This window comes from Agelaius phoeniceus, chromosome 4 (genome assembly GCF_051311805.1).
Source record: "Agelaius phoeniceus isolate bAgePho1 chromosome 4, bAgePho1.hap1, whole genome shotgun sequence".
NCBI classification, from domain to species: Eukaryota; Metazoa; Chordata; class Aves; order Passeriformes; family Icteridae; genus Agelaius; species Agelaius phoeniceus.
Window position 1 is genome coordinate 37,415,912 of NC_135268.1, and position 12,124 is coordinate 37,428,035.

General features: G+C 35.0%; 1 long non-coding RNA gene across 1 annotated transcript in view; it reads right to left on the reverse strand.

The window, feature by feature from the left end:
- Positions 1-2,877: 2,877 nt before the first annotated feature.
- Positions 2,878-12,124, reverse strand: part of LOC143693963 (uncharacterized) — a 112,996-nt gene continuing 103,749 nt past the window's right edge. The window contains exon 3 of the long non-coding RNA XR_013182090.1: positions 2,878-3,063. This is a non-coding gene — a long non-coding RNA (uncharacterized LOC143693963). The remainder of the gene's footprint in view (positions 3,064-12,124) is intronic.

The window sequence follows — 12,124 nt, forward strand, 5'->3', positions numbered from 1 at the left end:
TAGTGAAGTTTAGCAGTCAGACTTGTAGCACTGGATCTCCTCTTGGCTTTTCCACTGTGATGTACCTGCTTTTCTTGGTAAGGCCTGATTCAAGTAACAGGGGAAAAACAAAAAACCCCAACCTCATGTTCTTTCTAGAGGAAAAAGAGCATTCAATGAAATTAATATACAGAAACAAAATACAATTTTTCATTAAGTTTTGGTTTCCAGTGATCAAAGGTTTGCTACTCCATGCTCAAAACTCAGATTTTTCAATTTTATCTGATCTGACACATTTTATTTCTTTTTTTTTTTTTTCCAGTTCTTGGATATGTCATTACTTATATATGTCTTCTATATATAAGTAGGAAACATTCAATGTAAAACTTATTTAGGATACATTTTAATAACTAAGATTATATAGTTCACTGTTCATTTGGAAGAAGATGATATTAAATATTCCTGAAATGTCTAAAAAGAAACAAGCTTAATAATATTATTTTGCTGTTTCATAACACTGAGGAATCTCTCAAAAAGGTTGGCTGTAATTGCATTTTTATAATCTCCTAATGTTTTATTGCTTTTTTTTTAATGCATCATGATTCACAATAGTGTTTTTCCATGGCTTCCATTAGATATTTCCAAGGTCTATTAGAATAATAGATTGATTCATGCTCATTTTCTGCTCTATTTTCAAGGTAGAACCACTTTTGCTTAGAATTTTAAAACTTGATTCCAGGTTTTGCATAGCATAATTATATGTCCTATCTTTTTCCAGCTGCGTTTTCTTTGCTTTTCACCCTGCTGAGGTCTCAATTCTCTTTCATCAGATTAATTGCTGCCATTCTATGCCTTAAGCATTAATATAAATTATGAAAGAGACTCATACAAGTAGAATATCCTAAGAAACACCACTACAGTGCCCAGACCTTTGGCCAAAATTTGCACAGTGTGGTGGGAGCTCACTTAGAGCTGCCTGGATGCTGCTTCTGGTATCTGAGTCTAGATCTGTGACCTGGAACTGCCCAGGTCTGCAATTGCCCTGTCACCCCCAGGCCACCATGGTACTGCAGCCATGACTCCAGCGGGTTTTGGAATACTTTCTACATGGCTTAGAAAACAGGCATAGATCCTTTTTGCTGAGGTAGTGTACAGGTTTCAGCAAAATTCGTGATTAAGAAACTTAATGTTTTCCAGGTGCTGAAATGTTGCACAAAAATCCTTGGTCTTCAGTTCTATAAGAAAAGAAATCTCAGTCTTAACATGTTGCTCATAAAAGTTTACAAGTATGAAGTAATACTGTACTAAAGGCATTGAGGACATTGTTCCTCAGTCTAATCTGTAACAAAACCAGGCTAATCTGTAACAAAAAATAGAGCTGTCAAAAAGGGACATGATCTGAGTTTGAATTTGCTTTTTTTCTGTTTATCCCTCTGATTTTGTAGAAACAAGCTCATGATTTTTAGGGACTGCCAATTTCAAGCCAGCTGCACACCACCAAGTGTTTCACCTTTTTATAGAAAAGTACCTGTGAAACCCAGCTAGAGTTTCACTATACACTTGTATACTGCTTGAACTAAAACTTAGGCAAAGGCCCTGGGCACACTTCTATTAAATTTTGGTCACTGATAGGTGTATTTCCTTTTCTATACAATAAAAAATTGATTCCAACACTTGGAGAGGAAGTCTAATTAAAGCCTTTCTGTGGTAAAGATTGTGAGCTCCAATACTGCTTTTGATACAGATAAGGTGGGGGCGAGGATTAAAGGATTTGTTGGAGGTTGGTGAATGAAAGACTGAGCTTAGAGACAAGGTTAGAATTTACTGCTCTGTGTGACTCACTTTTGCTGCTGGAAAAATTGTGAAAAAATACTGAGGTGGAATAAAGGACTGGTTACATGTTAAAAAGTATTTGAGAAGGAAATGAAAGTATGAAGAGTTTTAATCAAAAGAGAATGGCCATACAAATGTGATTATTATCCCTTGTTAAAACAGAGAATAAAGTTAGTAGACTGCACAATTTGATTAAATTTTAAGAAATCTAAGAAATCCAGTTTTAAGAAAAACTGGGGTTTTTTTCTGTCCTGTCTTCTGTGCACTGGGGGTTTTGGTGCACTTGCATGTTTGTATATTTGCATACCCATAGCTGCATTAACAAAAGCTTAATTGGAATGTATGGAAGTGCATAATAGAAATCAGACCTCCTTTGTTCTACAGTCAGAAAAGAGATTGATTGCAAAAACCATTTGCTAGGAATTGCAGAGTCCAGGATCCTTCCAGATTTTAAACCAGCAAATCTGTTTGACTCCCAGAGAATGAGACTGATATGGTGGTGTTTATTTCTCCAACTGCCACTCTCTACCTTGCAAAGTGAAGTTTAGGTGCTGTTGTCTTAGAACTGTTTTACATTAGCAGAACACCACAGCACCCAGAAACAGGAGAGAAATCCCATTCAGTACCCCAGATTATCACCTCTGATCCAGGCTAATAAGGATAAAGGTCCAACCAACAGTGTAATGGGTGTGAATTTCACTGCAGGGTCAAGTTTTTCTGAAGGGGGTGAGGGCTTGCTGACTATGCTTGATGAGCACTTGTTTTTTTAGATATAACAGTTTTTATTGCTATTTTCTATTACTGTGTAGTTATACCCATGCTAAACATGGAAAAAATGTTTAGCTTCTACCTCTTTAATATCTTCATGAGTCCCTGCCAAGGCAACAGACCATCTACTAAAGTTCAGTGATAATGATGTGGTAGAGAGTCAGGTTGAGTAATAGGATGGTGTCCTCTGTGGGGAAAGTTGCTGAAGTTATTACAGACTAAGCAGTGCTACAATATCTCCAACAATATAAAAGCTGAAATCTGTCTCTATTTTAATATTTACTGTGGCCTCAGAAGAATTGCAAATCATGTAACTTGTAAACTCTTTTATTTATGTTTCCCCATAGCAATAGCAGCACTTACCTGCTGTAAAAATTAAGTTTGCATCACAAAGCTGAACACCAAGCCTGCTTTTCCCATGACAAATCCAGGTCCTGCCAGCTTCCTGAAGATTCAATATTATTGAGTTACATCTTCCTCATTCTAGTGGAATGAAATAAAATTAAAGCATTTGGTTGGTTTAAATTAATTTTTTTAAGTTTAAAGAAGATACTTAATTTTAGATTACTGGTGCTATGACTATTTTTATTTAAATTCTGAATTAATATTTTAATTGAGCACAATAACCTTTATGAATTCATGAGGGAAATCTGATGGCATGTCTTTTAATAAGTCAATCAACTAAATGTGCCAAAACCTCATGATTTATTTAATATATAATGAAGGGCAGAAAAGTATCTATGCAGTCTTGTCCTTGGCACAGCTAATCCAGAAAGTTTGCGAAGAATTTGTCCCAATGTAATATTAATTTTCTGATATGACTTTCATGTTGAAAGTCATAGCTCTGTGATTTTGAGGTTTGCCTCTTAAGTCAGTAATAAAATGTTGCCTCTTTTCACCTCTTTTATTTAACTGACTACTAGTAAGTAGTGACTGTGTAATTTTTTGTCAGTTTTGAGGATCCTCAAAGTATATAAAATTTACCTCTCTCTATGCAGACCCACAGAAAAAATTAATGGTTACTGGTCAGTACAATCTAGACTTTTATCCTGATGTATGCAGTTCTCCGGGTCTTTCTCCTTTCTTCTTGAAATGAAAGCCCAGGAAACAATAATCCCTGTATTAATTTTTCTAGTGCCAAAACATTAGTATTGATCTGTCTTATCCTAAACAGGCAGTGGCTGCTCTTTGTTTGTTTGCAGATCTTTTAAAAACCAGCCAGTTCAATAGGAGACACTAGTCCCTCTGCTGTGTCTGTGAAGTCTAAATGGTGGAAAAAGGGGAAAAAAAAGCAGTAGAGGAATATGATTCTTTCAGAAATGAATATGATTCTTTCAGAAATTAATATTGAGTTCTTTTTATACCTGCAGTGGGTCAATGCTGGAAGAGTAATGGGAAATAACAATGACAACTACAAATCCTTGTAATTGCTGAAGCTTTCAGTACTGTGTCCCTGTTAGCTGCTTTCTGGAAATCAGGGACCAAATCTGAGTAAATATAATTTTAAATGTAAATCCAGATATGTGCCTTCTTCAAAGAGGAACAGTTTTGGAAAGAAAATAGGCCAACTTAGGTCAGATTTATCTGATTATTCTTTACTTGCTATTGCAGCTCCAGGCCAGTAAACATAGTGGAAATTGCAGAATGTAGGGCTGCCCATTTGTTTCTATAATGACAAGGGGTCATAGGCCAACATTTAGAATGAGCTTGTGCTTATTCCAACAGGTGTAGCTGTAAAGGTTGATTTTCATCTGTCTCTGTGTTTCTTTCAGCTTTAGGTCTCCTTTTGTTTCAGCATTTTTAGTAATTTTTTTAATAATCTTTGCTTAGGCCCAGTGCCTCCTTTCTAGTAGCAAGTTCATTGTCAGGTTGAATTGCAATTGTCTTGTCCTGGGTAATTGTGTACACACCAGTAATTTGTCCTCTCCTTGTTTTTCATTTCTTTATTTTAGACTGTAATCCCAGTATCAGTTCCTGTAGTCTTTCATGGTAATCTTCCCCGAACTTCTCTAATAGTTTTAAGATTGGTTTCCAATTCTTAATTAATGAAAAATTTAAAACCCACTAAGAGCCCCCAAATGTTCTATTGGAGGTATAGGTGCTTTCTGATTTTCATCTTTCTTTTGATATCCACTGCTTACAGATACACAGTGTTTAGGTGCTCATCTTATTTTCTTTCTCTTTTAGATTTTTGACCTTTGTGGGAATTTACTTGCTCTAGCCTCATCAGCTTATTTTATTTTTAACTCTTGAGAATCCGGAAGGCTTTTTGGTGAGCTCTTCATGGTTGAATTGCTGACTATCCATCCCCATCCCTAGGAAAAATGTCTTTCTCTGATATCGTCTCTTGTTTCCGGTGTTCCTAAAAATAAAGGAACACTTCCCAAGAATGCACACCAGGTACATGGTGTAGACTCATTCAGCCAAGGACACTTTTCTATAGGCTGAGCTACACAGTTCACAGGCTGAATTTACAGCTGTACCACAGTTTAAATTGATTTCTGGAATTAATGCAAAAGAAAAAGAAATAAAAAGTAGAACAGAAAATAATAATTTTCCCTTGCCTGTTATTACCTTAGTAAGCAGCTGATGTTCTGTAACTTGAGCAAATTCTTGAACAAATGAAGCTGGTTTTCATCCTTCTGGAAAAGGATCTACTGATCGTCTAAAAACTCTTTTCTTGGTACAGGATTCCAAGTTCTGAAGTTAAAATCAGGTAGTTTATAGATTCAAAAGTGGAACAGATGAAAAAAAGGACTTCTTAGAAAATGAAATGTCTTCTCTTTCAGTATGACCTTGCTTCCTACTTTTTGAATGTACTTCTACATAAATGGAGAAGTAATGTTTCAAAGAAATTTTTAAATTCCAGTTTTACAAAAATCTTTAGGATGGATCAAATTGTGTTCTTTATTCTCTGAAGAATTCAGCAACAATTTTATTTAAATTAGGAATATGTGTTTGGGAAAGGCCTTGAAAATATATGATATGTTTATCAGTGAGGGGAAAAAATGACTTTGCAGTGTAGCATAGTAGCTATTTGAAGGAGTTAAGCAATGGATAAGAAACTATCTATGTTTGCTTTCATTAATTTTTGAATTTCTTTGTTTCCTTTCTTTATGTTTTTAGTAGGACTAAAGTGTAGTTATACATTTAGCTTGATAGATGTTCCCTCTGGGAGACATGCAACTATGCTAAGAATCTTAGTCTTAAGTAGCATTATATCTCACAGACAGTACCTTGATTAAGACGAACTTTAATTAAGATAAATGGTGGCTGCTTAGTCAACTGTTTGCCATGGTGAGACTTGTATCTTCAGATTAATGTTAGAAGTAATGAAAAATTTTCATTTTCTTAGTGAAAGCACAAATTAGATTTTTGCAGGGTTGTTGCCCACCTGTCCTGATGAGTGTGCACCTGTTAGAAAGTAAGAAATTTCATGATACAGATTTTTCTCTATAATGAAGTTGTATTATCTTCCCAGCTATCCTAGAAGGATGAAAGTCAGCAGTATCTGTTCCGGGAATAACATTATTTAATCAAGGTTAACGTTAATTGCTACTGATGCAAACAGTCTGCATTTCTTAATTCAAAGAACAGTGAGGGTGGTGGTTTTTTATTTATTTGGGAAGATGGTCCATTCAGAAACCAAGAAAAATTGTTCTGTTGAAAAAGCCTCAAAAAGTATACATTATTTAGGTTTGACGTTTCATTTTTCTTTGCAGTATTGAGTACATCACCTTGAATAGCAATCCATAAAGGTACCATTTTGTCTGTACATCCACAGATAGGTTTGGATCTTGTGCAGTCAAAAACACTGGAAAATAGTCAGTTCCTTAATGTCACCTTGAAACTGAATAGCCTCTTACTTCTGGGAGTAATTTAAAATAGCACAGTGTTATTGGTATTTAAATGAAAGCATTCTCAAGATTGCACTTAAAAAGACAAAAAAAAAGAGTATCTTTATGACCCAAATCTACCATGGCAGATTTATACATGTGTTAAATTTTTATCCAAATGTTACTTTTTTGAGCTTCCACAGTCACAGAGAAAATCTGTCCTTTTTCTGGTCTGTGGGCTCTTCACCTGAGTTCCATCTTTCCACTCGCTTGGTGCCTCAGATTTTCCAAGCATATGTTCATGAAAGATTTGAGAGCAAATGAGTAATGAAAAATACAGTACAGCTCCCTAGTAGACAAATTAGTATGGATATGACGGTTAGCTATCTTTTTTACATTTCTATGGGAATGGTGTTTGAGTTACTTGTGTATGGCTGATGCCATGAATTTGTTCTTATCCATAAAGTGATGAGAAATTATATTGGAATATAGCCAGATCAATGAACACCTTTTCTGCTACTGCTTACTTGCCTTTTTTACAGAGGAGGTTCATTTCTCCTCTTATGAGCAATTATCTTGTATTTCAAACATATGGTTAGACAAACTAATTAATGTCTGTAATAAAATTCGTATACAGGCTCTTTGGCATCTCACAGTCTTCAAGGCTGCTTTTTACTAAAACAGTGAAAATGTAAGTAGTCTGAAAAACACCAATCCAGTCTAATCTTGAGCTTGATTTAGTACAGTGTCTTTGTTCAAAAGTAGGTTATAACATCACTTACCATGGGTATATGTACTTCCTTAGATAAACAAAGCAGACTATCAAAAGTGGAAAATAAAACTCTTCAGAAAAGATTTTCTACTGCTATTGAGTATCCAGTTACCTTTTTCACTGTGCTAACATTTGAATAGTTCAATGAAACACACTCTTTCTGTAAATCTAAAGATTGTTACTACGAAGAATTAAATTGATGTTGATGGTTTCTTGATATGAGTAGTCATCCAAACAAGTTATTAGGAGTAAACAAACAATATGGTTATACAGCTTACTCCAGATTTTATTGAGAAATAGCACAGTTCTCTCAGCTTCTTGTTAATGTGCCCTGAAAAGACCAAAGACAGCAAGGCTTTGGTTTTGCACTTTGCCATATATATAGTCTTGGCTAGATAAGATTTTTCAAAGGCTATCTTTTTACTATAATCTTGAAGGAATTAAACAGTTGTCAATGATACCTAATTCTTGTAAAATACTCTCAATATAGTTTTTGAAATGACCTAAAGAAGAAATAGTCAAACAGTGTTTTGTTATAACGAAATATTTTCACTTGATTGTGAAAGCATGTATCACATTATGGTCTAAAGGACAAGTTATACAGACATGAGGATGTTGAGAAAGTGCATATTTTATGAAATTCTACAGCTGGGTATTTTATGATTTACATTTAACTATATACCATTTACTACCAATTATTGTTTTGTTAAAAGCAGGTTTTGTATCTAAAGAAGAAAAAAAGTCAAAAAGTCATATAACTTGAAAAATAAAAAACATTATTATCTTGAAATATCTGTAGAGAATATTTTGACAAGCTGTACATAGAAGAAGGAAAAAATTCTAACAATTTATGCTTTACCACTTTTTCTCCTGGGATACAAGCAATATTTTTCTAAACTATATTAATTTGGAATATTTGTTAAATACTTACACCACACAATTCAGCTGCAAAATGAAATTGTACTTCAGAAAGCTTAAAAAACCTAATAGCTTTCAATTCTGTATGAATGTTTATTTGACTTAGTTTATGGTAAATGACAAAGATCATAGTTTTATTAATTTTGTAGTTCTTGGCATATTTTCGCTGTTAAGCTACGGTTTTATGTAGTGTAAGACATGTATGTGTAAAAGTAGTGGTCCAGTAAGCTTTTTTATGGTTTCTAGGCTTCTTATTTATATAAAATTTTCATAAGAAATACAACACAATAGAGGCAGAACATTTTGGGCAGGTGTAGAGCTGAATAAGATTGCAACAGATCTCCTAAGCAGGCTATCCTGTACTTTAAAAAAATATTTGAAAATCTCTTTTTGCTTCTTGACCTCTAGTAAATATCAGCACCCTTCATCTCTTTTGCAGTGGCTTTCTAATCTTTAGTGCAGAGTAGCATTTGATATTTGGTTTGATAGCCTTGAGCACCAGTTTCACTATTTCAGTGAGGTAAAGCCTAATCTCTTCATCCTGAAGAATCTATTTCTAGAAGGGACATGGTTTAGGAAGAAATTTCAAAACAGCTGTATTTTCTAGTTCTATCAGAGACTCAGAAAACCACACAGAAATAAAATTACTTCCAAGCTCCTTTCTCTGACCTCTGGTATCTGGACTGTGTAATTCAATTTTTTTTTTTTAGATTCTCTCTCTTTTTTCTACCCTGAAAAGTTGTCTTGAATTACCTGAAAGGTTTACATTTATCTGGGATTTCTGTATATCTGGTAGTGTTAATAAACTTCATGGTACCAACCTGGAAGTGGTTTATCTGGAAGTCCAAATATTATGGCTATTTCTAGCAAAGCCATGTCTATCTAACAAGATACATACTTTTAAAAGCATCAGATGAGCTACCTGTGCATGTGTTTAGATTATGCATGCAAGGCTTAAACCCATTAAATCTGCTATATCCCAGTAGTTTGAGGTACACTTCATATGCAGAACAACCGATCAGCAGGTACAAAGGAGCCCATGTCTCCTTGCAGCACTGCATAACCTCTACACATAATGAGGCCATAATTTCCAGACAAAAGTTAGTGGGAGATGGTATTCCTAGCTCCAGAAACATCCTTGTGGGATGAACCATCATATATGATGATTCAATTATGGGTCACACACAATTTTTTGGAATAGAAGTGAGAAAGTAGGGAGGATGCCCCTGAACACCCAAGGCTGGGTTTGTGCATCACCATCTAAACTGAGCCCTGCTGTAAGGACACCTGGTGCAGGCACAGGATGACACAGGATGATTCCAGAAATTCTGCTGGAACTTCTCATGTGCTCACCCTAGAAGGTTATACAAAGGATCACAGCTATATCTGGATATGTAATGTGTACTTTTTACATGCAGTCATGCAGATTTCCTGTGGTTTCTGCTGTGGGGGTTTTGTTCCTTTGTTTGTTTAATACTGTAGCCTACTATCTTGCATTAGCTGAAGCATATGAAAATGGCTTTATACTTAAGTCATTCAACTTGGGAATATATAATGAAAAATCCCCTTATAAACTTCAAGTATTCTCATGAGGTAATGAAAATTTATTGTTCTTACTAAGCAGAGCAAATGATTATACAGGTAATACTGAAAAACAAATCCCACCTGATTTATTGGCTCTGTTTTAATAAAACAGAAAAAATACAATGAATTATTACTAAAAGTTTTAAGGTTTTAAGCAATATCTGCACTTTTCTTGTTCTGTAGGACCAGAGCTTGGTTTTAGTTATATTTATTTTATTGTTTTAAACTCATATTTTATTAGTGCTTCCCTCTCATTCTTGGCAATTGGAGAACATGGTATGCAGAGATTGACCAAAATCTTTACTTAAAAAAAAAAATCATCACAAGGAAAGAGCATGTTTTTGCATTGTTACAAAAATTGTTAAAGCCTCATGGCATACTCGTTTACAAGAAGGCTGAGCAAGGTGATTCTAGTTCTCCTTGATTGTCTGTGTGGTAAAGCACAAAATTAAAAAAGCCAAGAGATCATGAGGGGATGCAAGTAAGAAGTACGAGGACAGTTTTCCTGAAAGAAAACACTATTGGATAAAAGGGTAAAAGCTTAAAGATAGTTTTGACTACTTTGAGACTGTTGACTAAAAAAGGCAAAAAAAATCAGGATTGTTTCTTTCTAATTCCACCATGTTATGGGATTTGAAGGCTTTAAGTGGGGGGAGAGGGGGTAAAGTGAGAGTGACAAAAAATTGCAGACTATTGTGGGAAAATTTCCAACACTTTAAGACATCTTGTTTGAGTTTATTTGATGGCAAACATTTTTCTATCTTTTACTCCTCTGGCACATGTTTGATCTTCTACTGTTTCAAAATGTTTAGCAATCAAGTTGATCTGAGTTCTCACTGATGACTCCCTGTCTGCTCACCTCAGTATTTTCAAGCCACTTGTGCATAAGATTTTCTCACCCTTTCCAATGTACACCAGTTTACAGATCATAATTTCTATGACACACAGTATCTGAACATTCAGCATGTTGAAGATTTTAGACCAAGTACCCTGCAATTTGGATAACAGATGTACAGAGCTCTAAGACAAAGCCATGCCCCCTGCAAGGTACCTTTGGGATTCAATTGCTTTTTATGATTTACCTCTTTTGCTAGAAACGTCTCCTCCTATTTTCTCTCTTAAAAGAAAATCATCAACAGGCAGTTCCTTGCAGATTTTTCTTGTTCACAGTCATGTAAAAAATCTCCAGTATTCACTGTCTTCAGCATTTTAACCTCCTTTTTGTGTTTGCTTTGTCCACTCTTCAAAGATTTTAGAACAATTCAGTAACTATACAATCCATATACATTTTTTTTTGAAGCCCATCTTTTGCTGGTAAATTCAGAGTGAATTCTGGAGTTTTATTCTTCTTTGACAGGACATTTTTATGTTATCCAGTGCTCATGTTTGCCATTATGGCACGTACTACTAATGTTACTGTAAGACATTTTTACAAGGTCCACATACTTCAAGTGGTTACGATACTTGTGATGCTGTAGCATCAGTTTGTAGAGGATGAGCTATAAAGTTATAAAAAAGCTTTACACCTTTACATTATATAATGAATTTCCAAGGACTGTCTAATACTTTCTGCTTAAGGTGTAGAGAAAAATATTAAAAAAAATATATTATTGCTCTTGCTTTTCACTTCCATAATGCAAATGCCATTTGAAAGCAAATTGCATTAGAAATCACCTGTATTCTTCATCAATGTCTCTGCAAAGTCAAATGCTGGAAGTTATGTCTGGCTAATTCTTTTGTCAGCTGTCATGAGCTCTGAGTGGTGATCATCAAACCAAGGGCTGCTTTCGTTCTTTCACAGTGTACCAATTTTACTGAGGTTCAGTTTTTGGTACAAACAGTCATTTGGTTTACAAAAGCTGTAACTATGACAGACAAAATGAAAGCTGTCTGTGTGTCTTTTCAACTGGTGATGTGATTGTGTTGCTGCTGTGATAGAATATCATGTATTCACATTAGGAAGAATAGTTTTGTACTATTTCTAGCCTTGTTCTAAATGTATTCATGGTTTAACGTTCACTGTCTGTTCCAAATTTATCCGATTGTCTCAGGAAGTCTGATAAAACAACAGCTGACATCTGTGGGTGCTTTGCCTCTCACAAACAATCAGCTAAAATCAACTCAAAAAAAAAGCATCTGTCACAGTGCAGATGAAGAGAAGAGTTGTGGAAAGGATGGGAAGATAGAAGTAAAGTATACTTTGTGGGTGGGGAGTGGAACAGATGTGTGATTTAAACCTGATGACACCATTACTTTAAAATTTTATGTGGTTTCTGGTTTACTAGTTTGGTTTGTTGAAACATGGCAGCTTGATATTCCAAGTCACCCACAATGTTTTGGGTATTTTGATTAAGTGGGGATTCTAGGGGAGGGTGGGGGGAGGGAGGCAACTAAATCATCTTCTTTCAGGATGAGAACATTTTTGCAGTATTAA